Source organism: Stomoxys calcitrans, chromosome 1, assembly GCF_963082655.1.
Source record: "Stomoxys calcitrans chromosome 1, idStoCalc2.1, whole genome shotgun sequence".
Lineage (NCBI taxonomy): Eukaryota > Metazoa > Arthropoda > Insecta > Diptera > Muscidae > Stomoxys > Stomoxys calcitrans.
The window spans coordinates 208,339,283-208,359,227 of NC_081552.1; the positions used below are offsets into that span (position 1 = coordinate 208,339,283).

At 40.1% G+C, this 19,945-nt stretch overlaps 1 protein-coding gene across 3 annotated transcripts in view; it reads right to left on the reverse strand.

Annotated features, from left to right (window-relative positions):
* The window catches only part of LOC106088214 (pneumococcal serine-rich repeat protein), a 118,600-nt gene extending 98,880 nt beyond the window's left edge, over window positions 1–19,720 (reverse strand). The window contains exons 1-2 of one of the 3 annotated variants that reach the window (XM_059361428.1): window positions 19,486–19,720; window positions 9,076–9,370 (exon numbers count right to left, since the gene is read on the reverse strand). The gene's annotated coding sequence lies outside the window, so the exon portion shown is untranslated. Of the gene's footprint in view, window positions 1–9,075; window positions 9,371–9,777; window positions 10,044–19,063 lie in introns of those variants that run through there. The other 2 variants (XM_059361426.1, XM_013253624.2) reach the window with 2 other exon arrangements.
* Window positions 19,721–19,945: the final 225 nt, after the last annotated feature.

A 19,945-nucleotide genomic window follows, 5' to 3' on the forward strand; every position in this document is an offset into this window, starting at 1 on the left:
CGCGCTTCGATTTCCTTCGAGGGATGAATGGAGGGCGAATGCTGTACTGGAGGGGGATGAGACCTCGATCTACACACATGGCTCCTAGATGGAGTCACGGACTGGATTGGGGGTCTACTCTGATGCACTCAATATTAGTATGTCTGTGAGACTGTTTTCAGGCAGAGGTCTGTGCCATTTCAGTGGCCGCAACGAAAATTCTGGTTAGGGATTTACCGCCCTCGAAACTCAGAAACTCGAATGTTGACACTAAGGGGGCGCTCAAGGCCTTTGAGTCTAGAATGGCGAGGTCAAGATGCTTGGCAGATTTTTCTGGAGTCCCTGGATAGTCTGCGGCCCCACGGTGTGACGCTGATATGGCTTCCTGGCCATGAGGGCATTTCAGGAGGGGTTCATCTGCGCCGGGCGAACTAGTCACCGGTCTTGCCTACGTACGATTTGTCGAGCAACTGAAGACAGTAGAGGGGATGGCCAGGGCGGCGTCGGTGGCAAGGTGGGACTCGGTGGATGGTTGCCCAACCGCAAAGGCGCCATGGCCGCTCATCGACCGGAGGAGGACGAGAGAGTTGCTACCGTTCGATAAAGAGGGGTCATAACCGGACACTGTGTCAAAGGTCGCATGGCGACGCACAATGACTTCTGTGGGAGTTGCCTCGTTGAGGACTATGAAGAGGCTATTGAGTACTTGCTGTGTTCATGTGCGGGTCTGCAGAGACGTAGGCTCTCCTTTCTGGAGAGCCGTTTCTTCTGTGATCTGGGTGAACTTGCGAACGTACCTCTGGCAGGTCTCCTGAGTTCTGTTGAAGTAACAGGATGGTTCCGATGGGGGGTGCCATAAGCTCTGGCGTAGGTACATCAGTGCACTCATAGAAAAGTTTGCTGAAAATAGCAAACACAGTTTGCTGCATATTAGTAGTCAATTTTGCTGCTATTGTAGCTGTAGTTCTGCTATTACAGCAGTAGTACTGCAATTTCAGAGTAGCAGGCTTACTGCTGAAAAATCTGTTGTTTGCTGAAAATGACTGCCGCTTAATCATGAATGGGGATTTTAGAAGAAAAAATAAAACAGAAATGGAAATGTGTGTCTCAGTGGATGTTTATAATAACCACTGAATGTAATTTAGATACAAAAGGCCTCCATTCGTGTATCACCTCTAGTCCGAGGTCTCACATCTTCTTTCTCTTCCCTTTCTCTCTAGGGCACCACAATGGTCCAGACTGGCCTTCGAGTGGTTGCTCACCTTTTGGTGGGCAACCCACTCAACCTAACCTAAGCTTGCAACGATAAGGAGAAGAGTTAGAGTGAGAGTTACTGATAGGCTTAGAATCTCTTCCTGATTCGATTTAGCCATGTCCGTCTGTCCATGTATTCTTGTGATAAAACTACAGATCACATTTATTGCCCGATTGTCATGAAAGTTTGCACATGTCACTTCTCTGGCTCAAGGACAAACGGTTCAGATTTAGATATAGCTCCCATGCATATCATTCATCCGATATGTCCTTTTAACACTGTAGTAGCCACAATTTTAGAAATAAGTCTTAAAGTCCTCGCAATTGCGCGGCAGTGACATAATAGGTGCTCGACCGGCCCCAACTCCTCCTCGTCGTCACACATCTCGCAGAAGTCTGTCTCTCCATGCGCCCAGCGCGATGTCAAACAACTGTCAGTTAACTATAAGCAGTCCTTAGTAATGCTTTCTCAGCCCTAGGATGAGCGACATTCTGTTTCGCGAAATACTCGATCTCAGGGCTTCTGACATCCTACAACCTACAACACCAGCTTTCGTCTCATTTGCCCAGTCATCGTTGAAGGCGTCCACCTTACCAAGAAGCTCGCCCAGTGGAGGGCTCACTGATTACATAGCAACAAGATCTGCGGCCATCAACAGTTCATTTCTGGCCAGCTCGTCGGCGCTTGTTTCCGTGCCGCACCTTGATGGCCGGGGACCCAGCCTGAAAGCCTATCACATGGTTCGAAGAAGCTATTTGCAACTTCTAACCAGTTTCGATCTCACATGGCCCGAGCCTTAAACGCTGCCCGGGAGCCCAGGACGGCCAGAGTCTCCAACCTCGAAATTCTTTGGAAAAGCAATCTCCAACCCATCAACAAGGAAGGACCCCCTGGTATATAATTAGTCAAGCCGCATATAGCACGTCCCCACGCGGCGTCATCGTCCCCCCGCAGAACAGAAGAATGGTCTATGTGCCATGTACCGGACTTCTATGGTGATGTTTTCTGCAACATACCCAACAAATAGGTGCCATGGCATAAGATTGAGAATGGCATTCAGCGCCTTTCTCGGAGAACTTCTGCTCGCCCCAGAGATTAGAACTGCAGTGGTACCCTGTATCATCTCGATTATCCTGCAAAGGACAAAGTTGTCCAGGCTTTGTGCCACAATACACAACCATAGGTGACAATTGGCTGAACGACTGCCGTAAACATTCAATGCACCATTCCCGGTCTTAGCCTCAACTACTTCCTATCAAGTTGCGACAGGAGTCGTAGTCCCCTGTTAATCCTTTCTTAGACATTTCTTCTCCAACTTGGTTTCTTGTCAAGAATCACGCCTAAATATTTGGCCTCTGAAGAAAATGGTAGCTCCACCCCATCCAGTACAGGTCCCTTACTGGCTTCCTCCTGCTGGTGAGAAGCACCAGTTCAGTCTTTCTGGTATTTTTGGCAAACCCGTTGGGCCTCGACAATCCACACAGCTTCCACCAGCTTCCATAGGGCTCACTCGTATGGGTGTTGTCATCGACAAAGGACTAAACTAGGACAATGTTGCTCAAGGGCATTCCGGCGAAAGGGCATATAAGCGTTGGACAGTTTTTATAATAGGTGGAAAACAGATTAGACGGACAGCGACAAAGGCCCGGTAATTTACGATTTTTTCGTAACGCGAGATTCTTTTTGGACCAACCAGACTTTGACTCCGAAGAGAACGGTAGCTCTACTCTATCCCGTACAGGTCCCTTAAAAGCACCCAGCTTCCTTCTCCTGGTTGAAAGTACCAATTCAGTCTTTCTGGAATTAATGCCAAACCCGTTGGCCCTCGACCATCCATACAGCTTCCCCAAAGCTCCGTCGTATTGGTAGTGATGTCGCAAAGGACTAAACTAGGACAATGTAGCTCAAGGGCATACCGTTGAAATTGGATGTAAGTGTTTCAAAGCGCTTATTTTGGACCGTTGCTGTTGTTGAAGCCACATTTGCATGTAGAGGTGGAAATCCTATTCAAGCTCTTATAGGCGAGCAAGCTCCTTCGGGTCTGTACGACCGACCGCCGCGGGAACATGTTGATCATTGGTTATTTATAGGCGCCAATAACTCGCCTTGTCGTATCGAGCATCATAGGCAACCTGTATTTAAGCAAGAGCCGGTGCCATCAGGTCTCTCAAGTCGATACCGCTGATTGCAAGCGGCTGCAATTGCAGCTATTCCATATAAAGCATTCCACTATCAGCAACTTGTGGACGCGCCTCACTGCTAAGCTTCTCGTGATAACGAAGAACGCTAAACAGGTTTGAGCTCAATGTTCCAGTTGTGTAGCTCTAGAGAGCTGCAATGTTTCGTGGATTGGTTTTATACCCTGGGAGCAGCTCATACCATCGCGGTATAATCGTGGCGACGATAGGAAACCTGGAAAGAAGGGAAGAGGTTTCCGATCGGATACCTGAAATGAACTTCGAGGTCGAGTGCGAGGCACTGTTGTCAGCGGCACACTCTTGGATTGACGCTAGTATTGCCATGTGGAAGATCATGTGTCGGTCCAGAACCTGATATAGCTACCATATAAACCGATCTCCCGGTTATACCTCTTAATGCTATAGAGGGCGCAATTCTTATCCGATTTGGCTGAAATTTTGTATGAGCTGTTTCGCTATGACTTCCAACAACTGTAACAAGTATGGTCTAAATCCATGTATAACCTGATATAACACCCATATAAGCCGATCTTCCGATTATACTTCTTGAACCTCTAGAGGGCGCAATTCTTATCCGATTTGGCTGAAATGTTGAGCAAACACTTCTCCAACGATTTTCAACATACGTGCTAAATATAATCTGAGTCGGTTCAGAACCAGATATAGCTCCCATATAAACCGATCTCTCGATTTGACTTCCTGAGCCCTTATAAGCCGCAAATTTTTGTTTGATTTGACTGAAATTTTGCATGTGGTGTTCTGTTATGACTTTCAACAACGGTGCCTAGTATGGTCCAAATTGGTCAGGAACCTGATATAGCTCCCATATAAATCGATCTCCCGATTTACCTTCTTGAGCCCTTACAAGCCGCAATTTTTGTCCGATTTGACTGAAATTTTGCATGTGGTGTTCTGTTATGACTTCCAACAACTGTGTCATGTGCGGTCCAAATCGGTCTATAACTTGATATAGCTCCCATATAAACCGATCTCCAGATTTGACTTCTTGAGCCCTTACAAGCTGCGATTTTTATCCTATTCGAGAGAAATTTTGCACATAGTGTTCTGCTATGACTTCCAACAATTGTACCAAGTACGGTCCAAATCGGCCAAGAACCTGTTATAGATCCCATACAAACCGATCTCCCGATTTGACTTCTTGAGCCTCTGAAAACCTCAATTTTCATCCGATTTGGCTGAAATTTTGTACATGGTGTTCTGTTATGACTCCCAACAACTGTGCCAAGTACGATTCAAATCGGTTAAGAACATAAGATAGCTTCCATATAAATCGATCTCCCAATTTGTCTTCTTGAGCTCTTACAAGCCGCCATTTTTATTCGGTCTATAACTAATAGATATAGCTCCCATATTTTAGCAGAATCCATGGTGGTGCGTTCCCAAGATTCGGCCTGGCCGAACTTAGCACGCTTTTACTTGTTTTCCTTCATTTGGAGATATTTTTCTTCACTCTTTGTATGGTGTTAATGGCACATGGCTCATTTCTAATTGGAGTGACAAATCTAGGATAGGCTTATTCACCACAGAAATACAACAACACCAACTAATGAACCTATACATAAAGCGCAGACTGTATGCAGATTATGCATTCTGTATATGTATGTGCATGTGCATGTGTGTGTGTGTGTGTGTGTGGTTTTGTTTGTTTGGTGTTGGCACATAAAAATATGCATTCACATGCGAGTTCAACGAACGTTAGTTGATTTTTATACATAACGATTCTTTCATGGCTTTGCAACATAGTACAATCTCCCCTCGCCAACCTCCAATCCTCCCTCGCTAGCACCCCACTGTGTATGTTTCATACTGACATAGAAATACAAATGGCCAAGAATAAAAGAATATTTTTTCAACATTCGTGAGGTATGGCCAAAGTTTGAGGTTGACTTAAGTGAAAAGTTTGCAATTTGATTTCTCGTTGGTAGGAGAGGAAACTCCATTAACTAAAATCGACAAGTTAGGGAAGTTAAACTTGAAAATCATCATGAAGGCCTGTTTCCTCAAACACCTGCAAGAGGAAAACTGGCTTAAGTCGGAGGAGGGGAGTGTGTCAAGCACTGGAAATATAAGTTGAAGTTGCTATAATGCTTAGAGTATAGTGGTCTGGTGGACTTTCCGTCCGTCTTTCCGTCTGTTGAAATCACGCTACAGTCATTTAAAATAGAGATATTCAGATGAAACTTGGTACAGATTCTTTTTTTGTCCATAGGCAGCTTAAGTTCTAAGATGGCCTATATTGGACTATATCTTGATATAGCCCCCCTATATAGACTGATCTGCCATTTTAAGGTCTTAAGTCCATAAAAGAACATTAAGTGTCCGATTTTGCTGAAATTTAGGACAGTGAGTGGGTGTTAGGCTGCTCGACATTCTTCCTTAATTTGACTCAGATCGATCAAGATTTGGATATAGCTGACGTATAGATCGATCACTCAATCAAAAGTCCAGTCCAGACAGTGAGTTGTGTTAAGCCCTTTTATATAATTTTCTAATTTGGCTCAGATATGTTCAGATTTCAATATATATAGACCAATCTCTCGATTTAAAGTCTTAGGCCCATAAAAGGGATAATGAGTTGTGTTAGTCCTTTCGAAACCCTTATTTAATTTGGTTTAGATCGGTCCAGATTTCGATATAGCTGCCATATAGACCAATCTCTCGATTTAAAGTTTTGGACCCATTAAAGGCTCATTTATTGCCAGATTCCATCGAAATTTGGGACTGTGAGTTGTGTTAAGCCTTCGACATCCTTTTCTAATTTGGCCCAGATCGGTCCAGATTTGGATATAGCTGTCATCAAACCCATCTCTCGATTTTAAGTCTTGACCTCATAAAAGACACATTTATTATCCGAAATCGGTCCAGATTTCGATATAGCTGCCATATAGACCAATCTCTCGATTCAAAGTCTTGGGCCCATTAAAGGCTCATTTATTGTCCGATTCCACCAACATTTGGAACTGTGAGTTGTGTTAAGACCTTTGACATCCTCTTCTAATTTGGTCCAGATCGGTCCAGATTTGAAAATAGCGGTCATTAAACCGATCTCTCGACTTACAGTCTTGACCTCATAAAAGACACATTTATTATCCGATTTCACTAAAATTTGACAGTGTGACCTATGTTAGGCTTTTCGACATTCGTGTCCCATATGATTCAGATCGGGGTATATTTGGATGTAGCTGCCAAAAAGACTTCCAACGATTGTGCTAAGTACGGTCCGAATCGGTCTATAACCTGATATAGCTTCCATATAAACCGAATTCCCGATTTCTTGAGCCCTTAGAAGCCACAACTTTTGTCCGATTTGTCTGAAATTTTGCATGAAGTGTTCTGTTATGACTTTCAACAACTATGGCAGGTACGGTCAAAATCGGTCTATAACCTGATATAGCTTCCATATAAAACGATCTACCGATTTGACTTCTTGAGCCCCTGGTTGCCACAATTTTTGTCCGATTTGGCTGAAATTTTTCCCGTAGTGTCCTGTTATGACTTTCAACAACTGTGCCAAGTACGGTCCGAATCGGTCTATAACCTGATATAGCTCCTATATAAACCGAACTCCCGATTTGACTTCTTGAGTCCTTACAAGCCGCAATTTTTGTTCAATTTGGCTGAAATTTTGCATGAAGTGTTCTGATATGACTTTCAACAACTGTGACAGGTACGGCCTGAATCGGTGTATAACCTGATATAGCTTCCATATAAACCGAACTCCCGATTTTACTTCTTCACTCCTTACAAGTCACAACTTTTATCCGTAGCGACTTTCAGCAACTGTGCCCAATACGTTCCAAATCAGTCTATAACCTGATATTTCTCTCATCCGACCCGGCCAATCTTATATTAAAAAAAAACCAGTAAGGAAAAGCAAAAGTCAGGCAGTGCCGACTGAATAATACCCTACACCTAACCTATAATTACAAAGTGGGAGCTATATGCAATTTTGAGACCAATTTCGATTGACCGCGGCGGATGCTTTTTAGATGGGTTATAAAAGAATTCGTATCAAATTTCGAGCAACATTATTGCAATATTTCTCAAAATCGGACGTACACATATATGGGAGCTATATCTAAATCTGAACCGATTTCGAGCAAACTTCTCAGATATTGTGGTAGTCGTCGAGGAAAGCGTTGTACAAAGTTTTGGCAGGATTGGTAAGTAAATGCTCTTGTAGTGGTCATAGAAGTTAAAATCGGGCGATATATATATGTGAGAGCTATATCTAAATCTGAACCGATTTCTATGAAATTCACCACAGATGGCAAGAGTCAAGAGAAAATCTTCCTTGCCAAATTTCGAGAGAATCGGTTAACAAATGAGGACTTTATTGCAATATTTCTCAAAATCGGACGAACGGTATATATGGGAGCTATATTTAAATCTGAACCGATTTGGAGCAAACTTCTCAGATATTGTGGTAGTTGTCGAGCAAAGCGTTGTGCAAAATTTTGGCAAGATTGCTAAACAAATGCGCTTGCAGTGGCTCTAGAAGTTAAAATCGGGCGATATATATATATATATGTGAGAGCTATATATAAATCTGAACCGATTTCTATGAAATTCGCAGGTAATAACGAGAGTCATAAGAAAATCCTTCCTGCCAAATTTCGAGAAAATTGGTTAACAACTGAGCACTTGATGGCAATATTTCTCATAATCGGACGAACGGTATAAATGGGAGCTATATTTAAATCTCAACCGATTTGGAGCAAACTTCTCAGATATTGTGGTAGTTGTCGAGCAAAGCGTTGTGCAAAATTTTGGCAAAATTGGTAAATAAATGCTCTTGCAGTGGCTCTAGAAGTGAAAATCGGACGATATATATATATGTGAGAGCTATATCTAAATCTGAACCGATTTCTATGAAATTGTCTGGTAATGTCGAGAGTTATGAGAAAATCTTTCCTGCCAAATTTCGAGAAAATTGGTTAACAACTGAGCACTTGATGGCAATATTTCTCATAATCGGACGAACGGTATATATGGGAGCTATATTTAAATCTGAACCGATTTGGAGCAAACTTCTCAGATATTGTGGTAGTTATCGAGGAAAGCGTTGTGCAAAATTTTGGCAAGATTGCTAAACAAATGCGCTTGCCGTAACTCTTGAAGTGAAAATCAGGCGATATACATATATGGCAGCTATATCTAAATCTGAACCGATTTCCATGAAATTCTCTGGTAATGTCGGGAGTCAAGAGAATATCCCTCTTGCCAAATTTCGAGAGAATCGGTTAACAAATGGCAATTTTATTGCATTATTGCTTCAAATCGGACAAACATATATATAGGAGCTATATCCAAATTTGAACCGATTTTTTCCAATTTCAATAGGGTTCGTCTCTAGGCCGAAAAACATGCCTGTGCCAAATTTGAAGACGATCGGATAAAAATTGCGACCTCTACTTTGTAAAGAAAATAAACATGGACAGACAGGCAGGCAGACAGACAGACAGACGGGCATCGCTAAATCGAATCAAAAAGTGATTCTGAGCCGATCGTTATACATATCAATGGGTCTATCTCTCTTCCTTATAATACCCTGTACCACAGCAGTAGTACTGGTGTAGGGTATTCAAAAACAAAAAAAAAACACACATGAGCTTTACTTACATTTTGGGTTTGGTGGTTGACACAGAAAAATTGCACAATTTTCCTAATCCACTTAGTGGCTTGTGGGAGTCTTAATTTCAAGCTTCTTCATGAACGAACTCACAATTTTTTAAATTTATTTTTTTAACAAACGACAGCTGAGCGATTATTTTTTTCGAATTGAGAAAAGGCTTGAGGTTTTGTTTTGCTTGAATTTTTTCGTTTGCTTCTTCTCTTTGTGTTGGCAGTTAGTGTTGCACTTTTTTCATTTTTTCTTGCAAATCCAATTTTTTTTTGTTTGTAATCTTTTAAAACACTAAATTGGTAAACATATTAATTAGATGAGATATATGAGATGAACTTCTTTTTAAATTTGTTGTTAACTAGGCAAAACATTTTTTTTTCTTCTTTTTACCACACAAAATTACTAGTTTTTTTTTTTTTTTTTTGTTAAATATTTTATCTCAAAAATATGAACTTATTTTATATACATGTGTATACGCATGTTGCATATGTATTGTTGATTTATATTTCGCTCCGAATATTTCTAATCTAAATATTTACTTTTTAGGAATGTTCATTTAAATATTATTATTAATTTTTTTCAATTTTCTTGCTTTAGGAACGGAGATATTTTCTTTTAAATTTTCGGTGTAATTTAATTTTGTTTCCAAATTTGTTAGATAGGAAGCTTAAACAACACACTTGTAATCAAACACTCACTCGTACGTATTTAGAAAACAAAAATCGAGACGCTTATTTTGCATGGGGTTTCACAAACTTGTTGTTTTTCTTTTGTTTTGGATTTCTTTCCTTCTTTTTGCTTTGTTAAATTCGAATATTTTTATTCCGTGGATATTTTTATCCGCTGACAACCGGCACGCAAGATGATCTTACGGCTACTGACTGACTCTATGGTTGAGTGCGGCGAATGTAAATGGCTGAACTCACACAAAACCAGACAGACGTTAATAAACACACGTACATACTCGCAGCACATGCCTTCTCATACCTACATAGCAGTCGTTGACGTTTATTTTTGTTTTCCGTTCTGCGAGACATTTGTTGTTTTTTCGTTTTTTTTGTCCATTAGGCCTTTCGCTATGCTAAGCTTTTGCATTTGCACATGACGTATGGTTGCTCTCTTATTTGCTCTCACACATTGTCTCTTTCTCTTGGCTAGTGCTGTCAAATATCAAGGTTGCCATATTGTATGTGTGCAATGTTGCCAAAGGTAGAATTCGTTGCTTGGGTAAGCAATTAATTTCGTTAAAGATGGATTTGTTTTGGGATTTTGCTTAAGTCAAAGTAAATTCTGATGATGCAAAAAAAATATTTATATCTGTTTGTATACCCATAACATGGTGGAGGGTAATACCTTAAGATAGTGACCTTAAAATAGTAACACCTTAAGATAGTGGTCTAAGGGCCCATAAAGACAAAATATCTTATAAAAAACAAGTAAAAGCGTGCTAAGTTCGGCCGGGCCGAATCTTGGGAACACTTCACCCCAGATTCTGCCAAAATATGGGAGCTATATCTGGTTATAGACGGATTAGAACCGTACTTGGCGCAGTTGTTGGGAGTCGCAACAGAATACTATGTGCAAAATTTCAGCCAAATTGGATGAAAATTGAGGCTGCCAGTGGCTCAGGAAGTCAAATCGTGAGATCGGTTTATATGCGAGCTATATCATGTTCTTGACCGATTTGAATCGAACTTGGCACAGTTGTTGCAAGTCATAGCAGAACACTATGTGCAAAATTTCAGCCAAATTGGATGAAAATCGAGGCTTCCAGTGGCTCAGGAAGTCAAATCGTGAGATCGGTTTATATGGGAGCTATATCAAGTTCTTGATCGATTCAGACCATACTTGGCACAGTTGTTGGGAGTCGCAACAGAATACTATGTGCAAAATTTTAGCCAAATCGATTGAAAATTGAGGTTTTCAGGGGCTCAAAAAGTCAAATCGGGAGATCGGTTTATATGGGGGCTATATCCAAATCTGAACAAATATGGCCCATTTGCAATCCCCAACGACTTACGTCAATATAAAGTATCTGGGCAAAATTTCAAGCGGCTAACTCTACGCGTTCGACCGTTACGTGATTTCAACAGACGGACGGACGGACATGACTAGTTATAATCAGAATTTCGAGACGATCAAGAGTATATATAATTTATGGGGTCCTATATCAATATTTCGAGGTGCTACAAACGAAATGAATAGATTAGTATACCCCCATCCTATGGTAGTGGGTATAAAAAGCAAACCGATATCCTTGAAAATTACACAGATTGTGTAGGTTGGTCTGGATGGAAACATAGGCTATATAATTTAGGGGGCGGGCCCTCCCCCTTACCCCATAAGTACGACCCCAAAATAAAAGTGAACCGATCGGGACAATATTCGGGATTCAAATGAAAGGTATTCAAGAGTAGACTATGAATTTCATATTAAAAATTGGATCCAAGTAACTGGGGGGCCGCCCCTACCCCAAAACTCCCTACAATAGGTTTAATGGACGATAATGACAATATGGGACTCAAATGAAAGGTATTTGGGAGTAGATTACGAAAATGGTCAGAAAGGAGGAAAAGATTTTTTAGTGTGTTGATATTGGAAGCGGGCGGACCCTCCCCCGTTACCCCAAAGGTATTGGATAGTAGAATACGAATATGGTATTAAAAATGGGAATCAAGTATGGTCGTCCAACCCCAAAAACTCCCCCAAACAAACATATTGGACGTACATATCAATATGGGATACAAATGGAAGGTATTCGGGATTAAATTACGAATATGGTCAGGAAGTAGGAATAGGCTTTATAATTTTTTTAATATCGGAATTAGGCGGACCCTTCCCCTTACCCCAAATACACCACCAAAATTAAAAGTGGATCGTTTGGGATAATGTGGGTATCAAATGAAAGGTAGTGAAAAGTAGAATACGAATATGGCATATGAAGAATACGAATATGGATCAAATGGGGACCAAGTATCTGGGGGACGCCCCACACCCATAACACTCCCAGCGAAAAACCCCCCCAAACAGCCATATTGACTGATTATGACCATATGGGAGTCAAACATAAGGTTTTTCGAAGCAGGGTACGTATCTGATGGTAAATTTTGGCTTCAAATAAAAAAAAAATAAAAAAATCTTAAATCCATCCATAAGACAGACATATTGACAGATCATAACAGTAAGGTAGTCAAATGAAATGTATTCTGGAGAAGAATACGTCTATTACAATTAATTTTGTGTCCAATGATCTGGGAGGCGGCTCTCTTTCGAAAACCACTGCAGACATGGCAGTACACAGTGGCATAGAACGAAGCAGAACTAGTAAAAAATACGCCATTTGAGAATGGATAGAGATAATCCCGAAACCAGCGATATTGTATACCTAAAGCGAACTTTATTGTATGGGTTTTAGAGCACTATCCAGCAAAAATCGAATTTTGGAAATCAGACATTTGACCAATTTTAGGGCCCTTCCCAGGGCTTTAAAAGTTTGCACATGATCTCGATAGCACCTCAGCTTCATATATTTCACTGAGCTATCTCTATGCGTTCTTATATGGCATATTTTTTAATAGTTTTTTTTTCGATTCCATCCCACTGTGCAGTGTGGTAATCAAGTGAGATGTATTTGGTTAGTAGGTCAGAAGAGGAGGCAGAACAACCTCACATAGAATTAGAGCTAAGCATAGCGGGTGAAATTCAAATTTTTGCCCAACGTTGAGAAGACTTCTTTTTATAACCGGGTCCAAATGACGTGCCGCTGAAGTGTACTGAAGTCTTACATGCCTTAATTATTCACAATTGTGGTAAAAATTATTAAAGGGAAAACCACTGCTTTTTATACCCACCACCGACGGATGGGGGTATATTCATTTTGTCATTCCGTTTGCAACACATCGAAATATCCATTTCCGACCCTATAAAGTATATATATTCTTGATCAGCGTAAAAATCTAAGACGATCTAGACATGTCCGTCCGTCTGTCCGTCTGTCTGTTGAAATCACGCTACAGTCTTCAAATATAGAGATATTGAGCTGAAATTTTGCACAGGTTCTTCTTTTGTCCATAAGCAGGTTAAGTTCGAAGATGGGCTATATCGGACTATATCTTGATATAGCCCCCATATAGACCGATCCGCCCATTTAGGGTCTTAGGCAAATAAAGGCAACATTTATTATCCGATTTTGCTGAAATTTGGGACAGTGAGTTGTGTTAGGTCCTTCGACATCCTCCGTCAATTTGGCTCAGATCGGTCAAGATTTGGATATAGCTGCCATATAGACCGATCCTCCGATTTAGGGTCTTTGGCCTATAAAAGCCACATTTATTATCCGATTTTGTCGGATAGTTGTCTTAGGCCCGAGTTGTCTTAGGCCCTTCGACATCTTCCGTCAATATGGCTCAGATCGGTTTAGATTTTGATATAGCTGCCATATAGACCGATCCTCCGATTTAGGTTCATAGGCCCATAAAAGCTACATTTATTACCCGATTTTGCTGAAATTTGGGACAGTGAATTGTCTTAGGCCCTTCGACGTCCTCCGTCAATACGGCTCAGATCGGTTCAGATTTGGATATAGCTGCCATATAGACCGATCCTCCGATTTAGGGCCATAGACCCATAAAAGCTACATTTATTATCCGATTTTGCTGTAATTTGGGACAGTGAGTTGTGTTATGCCCTTCCACATCGTCCGTCAATATGGCTCAGATCGGTTCAGATTTGGATATAGCTGCCATAGAGACCGATTCACCAATTTAGGGTCTTAGGCCCATAAAAGCCACATTTATTATCCGATTTTGAGAAAATTTGGGACAGTGAGTTGTATTAGGCGCTTCAACATCCTCCGTCAATTTGGCTCAGATCGGTCCAGATTTGGATATAGCTGCCATATAGACCGATCTCTCGGTTTTAGGTTTTGGGGCCATAAAAAGCGCATTTATTGTCCGATGTTGCCGAAATTTGGGACAAAGAGATAAGTTAAGCCCCTCCACATATTTCTGCAATTTGGTCTAGATCGATCAAGATTTGCATATAGCTGCCATATAAACCGATCTCTCGATTTAAAGTCTTGGCCCCATAAAAGGCGTATTTTTAATCCGATTGCACTGAAATTTGATACACTGACTTATGTAATGCTTTTCGACTTCCGTGTGGTTTATAGTTCAGATCGGTTTATTTTTAGATATAACTACTAAAAAGACCAATATTTTGTTATATACAATTCAACAATAACTTATAATTATGAGTATCTGGTCCAAATCGGAACATAGCTGCTATGGGGCATAAGGTATGAATTTTGCACCGGATTTTGAGGAAAGGTGGTTCACATATATATCCGAGGTGGTGGGTATCCAAAGTTCGACCCGGCCGAACTTAACGCCTTTTTACTTGTTTTTCTGATATATATGGCAAAATCCGAACCGAGGCCCAATGTCAATAGACAAGGATGCCCGTGGCATTTTAAAAATAGGCAAAACGATGATGATGTGATGGGAATCAACAGAGAGCATCACTAACAAAAGCTTCACCGCCATCTACTGGGAGATCTTAAACATTTGAATACTAACGCCAACTCGAAAAAAGAAAGAGAGAGAGAGAGAAAGAGCAGAAATTGTTCAAAGTTGATCATATGCTTTTAACCACCATAAACTAATCTTCGATACAAATTCGTGTGTCTCTAGAGAGCCTACTTCATATCCGATTCGTTTGCACGATGATTTCTCATATGACCCTCATCAGTTATCTTAAAAATATTCCGAATCGGTCCTTAACCTAATATAGCTCTCACATAAATCTATCATAAAATTTTAGTCCTTGAGGTTCCAAAATATTTCTTTTTTTTATTTTCTACCTATGAAGAGAAATCGAGCAAAGAACTTGGCAAATGCGAGCCATGGTGGAGGGTATAAGATTTGGCCTAAGCGAACTTAACAGATTTTTAAATGTTTTTGCTTAAAAAATACTAGGGTCTATGAGTTGGCCCTCAAAGTTCGTTTATTTACCAATTTTTGTTAATCATCCGATTCATCATCGTGTTCTTGTACCACATAATGAAGAAATTCAACACACTCAACTTAAAATTCCGCCGAGCGACAACTGCAACAACAATCTGGCAACCCTTTTGTCTGCTTTCGTAGACAAAAAGAGCAAAGTGTGGTTGATTTATATTTTCTGTGGTGTGAGTGAGTATCTGTGATTGGTATGTTTCCCAGATACTTTTGTGAAGTGGTGGGCTCGGGTGGGCAACTTAGTTTTGTGTGTGTGTGTTGCATGACATAACATAATGTTGGTGCGTTTTCTCCCGTTTGTGTGAATGTTTTGTTTTTTTATATTTCTTTTTTTTTCTGCTTTCTACCCAGAAGTTTGTTTTGGTTTTAAATTCAATGCTGCATGCAGCGCAAACAGTAACGCTCAAACTTAAGTAACATTTTTAGGAAGCTGCTAACTTAGTTGGTAGTATTAACAATGTTAATGCAAGGCAAATAATTGAAACGTATAGCAGACTTTCGGCTAAAAAATCTTTAAAATTTATGACGCTTCTATAGGCTCAAGAAATCAAATCAGGCAATGAGTTTATATGGAGGCTAAACAGTCGAATCCGCTTAGTTGAAAACAACAAAATTCAAGACATTTATTTCAATTATCCGATGTTTTCAATCATGCGAAGTCCGGATAACTGGAATACGTTTCAATTAACCGAAGTTTGTAGAATTCAGAATGTGTTCCATTAGCAGAATTTCAGCAAGTTAAAGGCTTTGTAATTAAAAGATCTGAAATTATAAACATTATGAAGAATAGATGCTGTGAGGCTATTTAGAAACTTGGTGCAACTAGTCAAATCGTAACATTGATTTTATAAAAAAAATTTTCAATAAAGCGGAATTGATATCAGGATTGAGACATTTTGGCACAAATTTCTATTTCAATTAAGCGATTTTTCAAATAACCGGTTTTTTTAGGCGGAATGAAATGTGTTAAAAATGAAATGAAATGTGTTAAACAATTTTTATACCCACCACTGAAGGATGCGGGTGTATCCATTTTGTCTTTCCGTTTGCATCACATCGAAATATCCATTTCTGACCGTAAAAATCTAAGACGTTCTACCCATGTCCGTCCGTCTGTCTGTTGAAATCACGCTACAATCTTTAAGAATAGAGATATTGAGCTGAAACTTTGCACAGATTCTATTTTTGTCTATAGGCGGGTTAAATTCGAAGATGGGCTATATCGGACTATATCTTGATATAGCCGCCATATAGACCGATCCGCAGATTGAAGGTCTTAGGCTCATGAAAGCCACATTTATTATCCGATTTTGCCAAAATTTGGGACAGTCGACATTCTTCTTAAATTTCTCCCCGATCGGTCTAGATTTGGATATGGCTGCCATTTAGACCGATCTCTCGATTTAAGATCTTGCGCCCATAAAAGGCGCATTTATTATCCAATTCTGCCTAAATTGGGGACAGTGAAATGTGTTAGGCCCCTTGACACCCTTCTTCAATTTGGTTTAGATCGGTCCAGATTTGGATATAGCTGCCATATAAACCGATCTCTCGGTTTAACGTCTTGCCCCCACAACAGGCACATCAATTGTCTGATGTAGCCGAAATTTAGGACAGTGAGTTGAGTTATGCCCTTCGACATCCTTCTTCAGTTTGGCCTAAATCGGTTCAGATTTGGATATAGCCCCCCATATAGGCTGATCCGCCGATTTAAGGTCTTATTCTCACACAGGCCACATTTATCATCGGATTTTTTTGAAATTGGAGACAGTGAGTAATGTTAGGCCACTCGACGTTCTTCTTCAATTTTGCCCCAATCGGTCTAGATTTGGATATAGCTGTCATATAGACCGATCTCTCGATTTAAGGTCTAAGGCCCCTAAAAAGCTCATCTATTGTCTGATGTCGTCGAAATTTGGGACAGTTAGTTGTGTTAGAGCCTACGACATCCTTCTTCAATTTGGCTCAGATCGGTCTAGATTTGGATATAGCTGCCATATAGACCGGTTTTCTCGATTAAAAGTTTTGGGCCCATAAATGGCGCATCTATTATCCGATCTCGCTGAAATTTGGGACGATAAGTTGTGTTAGGCCCCCGGACATACTTCTTCAATTTGGCTCAGATCGGTGCAGATTTGGATATAGCCCACATATAGACGGATCCGCCGATTTAAGGTCTTAGGCTCATACAGGGCACATTTATATTCCGATTTTGTCGAAATTTGAGATAGTGAGTAATGTTAGGCCCTTCGACATCCCTCTTCAATTTGGCCCTAATCGGCCTAGATTTGGATATAGCCCCCATATAGACCGATCCGCCGATTTAAGTTCTTAGGCTCATACAGGCCACATTTATAGTCCGATTTTGCTGAAATTTGAGATAGTGGGTAATGTCAATTTCAATTTAGCCAAGATCGGTACAGATTTGGATATAGCTGCCATATAGACCGATCTCTCGATTAAAAGTTTTGCCATATAAAGCAATATTGGATCTTGACTTCTTGAGCCTCTAGAGGGCGTAATTATTATCTGATTTGGCAGAAATTTTGTACTGTGACGTGTTCTATGACATTAAACAGATGCACACTTAACAGTCCGAATCGGTCTAAACATGATATAGCTATCATATATACCGATATTTCGGTAATATTTCTGAGCCTCTGAGGAGCGCAATTCTTATCCAAATTGGCTAAAATTTTCCACAATGACTTATTCTAAGACTTCAGGTATGTACCTGCCTAATATGGTCAAAATGGGTTCATATCCTGGTATAACTCCCATATAAACCAATCGTCCGATTTTACTTCTTGAGCCTCTAGAGGGTGTAGTTCTTATACGCTTTTGCTGAAATTTTGTATACTCACTGTATCCATAACTTCTAACATACGTGTCAAATATGGCCTAAATCGATCCATAAGCTGATATAGCTCCCATATAGACCGATCTGCCGATTTTATTTCTTGAGCCCCCATAGGGAGCAATTCTTATTCGAATTGGCTGAAATTCTCTACAATGACTTCTTCTAAGTTTTCTAACATACATGCCAAATATGGTCTAAATGGATTCATTTACCTGATATAACTCCCATATAAACCGATTCCACTTCTTGAACCTCTAGAGGGCGCAATTCTTATCCGATTTTATTGAAATTTTGCACTGTATCTATCACCTCTAACATACGTCCCAAAAATGGGTTGAATCGGTTCATAACCTGATATAGTTCCCATATAAACCGATCTCCCGATTTTACTCTTGTGCCCCTATGGGGAGCAATTCTTATCCGATTTGGTCGTTATTTTGCATATCGGTGTAAAATCTGATATAGTTCCCATAACAACCGATCTAAAGATAAGACTTCTTAAGCCCCTAGAAGCTTAAATTGTTGTCTGCTTTGGCGGAACTTATCGTACGTAAGGTATACCTATGCCCTTCAACTAAGTTCATGTTAGGAAAATTTTTGCAGAATGCATGGTGGTTGGTTTCTAACTTCCTGGTTAGGCCGGGCCGTAACTTGTTCTGATCTGATCTGGTTCATCTAAAGACCACTGATCTGCCATAAAGACCAAAGACATCCAATTGTTTATAATTACTCGAGATTCGAGGTGTTGGTTATCCACAGTTCGGTGCGTTGGAAGTATAAACATTTTGACATTCCGAGAAAAAAAATTGACAGATGCAATTATATCTGTCATCAGATATAATTGCATAATTGAATCAAATTATATCTTATTAAGTATAAATAGACACAATTTGACTTAAAATTTGTCCCGAATTTTTCACTATTTTACTAAGTTTGTAAGTTTTTTGTTTTGAACCAAGCAGTTGCCAAAAAATGTTAAACATTGAAGTTCGCAATTTTTTAGTTTCATGTTTTTTCTTTCACCGAAGAACTACGATGTTTGGCTTCTAAAATTCTACTTCGTTAATTTTCGATGTATTCGCTGGGCGCTGTAAAGTTTTTCCTTACTTTCAATGCACTTTTCATTGGTGGGGTTTTCTGTTTTTTTGTGAAGTTTTGTTTTTTATTTCTCCCATCTTTGTTTTCTTTTCGCAGTGTTATGCGTGGTGCCCCCTTAACTAACCAGACGCAAGCACTCGCATATTCGGCACGCACAAACACACACACACACACACACACTGTGGTAGTGTTTGAAGTGCAGTGCACTGCACTGCACCGCAATGTTAAACTTAAACGAAGCCAAGCCAGGCACAAAAAACACCAACAACTAAAAGCGAGAAAGACGAACGAAGAAAATCAATAACACTCAAGTAATGGAGCACTATCCAAAGAAAAAAAAATGAAAACAAACACATTCACAATGTAACCATTTGTTCACTATTTCTTAGGGAGTTAATTTATTTAATTCTCCATCATAATGTTATTCATACTTAATTTTCACATTTTATTCATTTGCTTATTTCGTATTCACATTTTTTTTTATTATTATTATTATTTCTTTTTTTCGTTTACTCCTCATTCACTCCAGAGATCTATGGAAATATCGAGATTTGTTTGTCTTGTTGGTTAAGAGGGGGGGCGGAATTGCAGTTGGTCGTTTGACAGTTGTCTATATCGCAAAGCTGTTGTACTCGTATCTCTGGTGCACGAGCAACTGTTTTTTTTTTTTCGTTGCATCTTAGCGGGGTTTCAGCTGTACTCGCAGCTTTGCATTCGGCAGTTGTTGTTTTTTTTTTTTCTTGCTTACTTGCCATGGGGTAGCTTCGCGCATGCAATATAACTCTCTGACATGACAGAGATGGAAAGTTGTTATTTCAACAACCTTCCAACTTAAAGGCAAATGCATTCTTTAAAAGTGGTATGGAAAAAATTGTATGACCATTATTAACG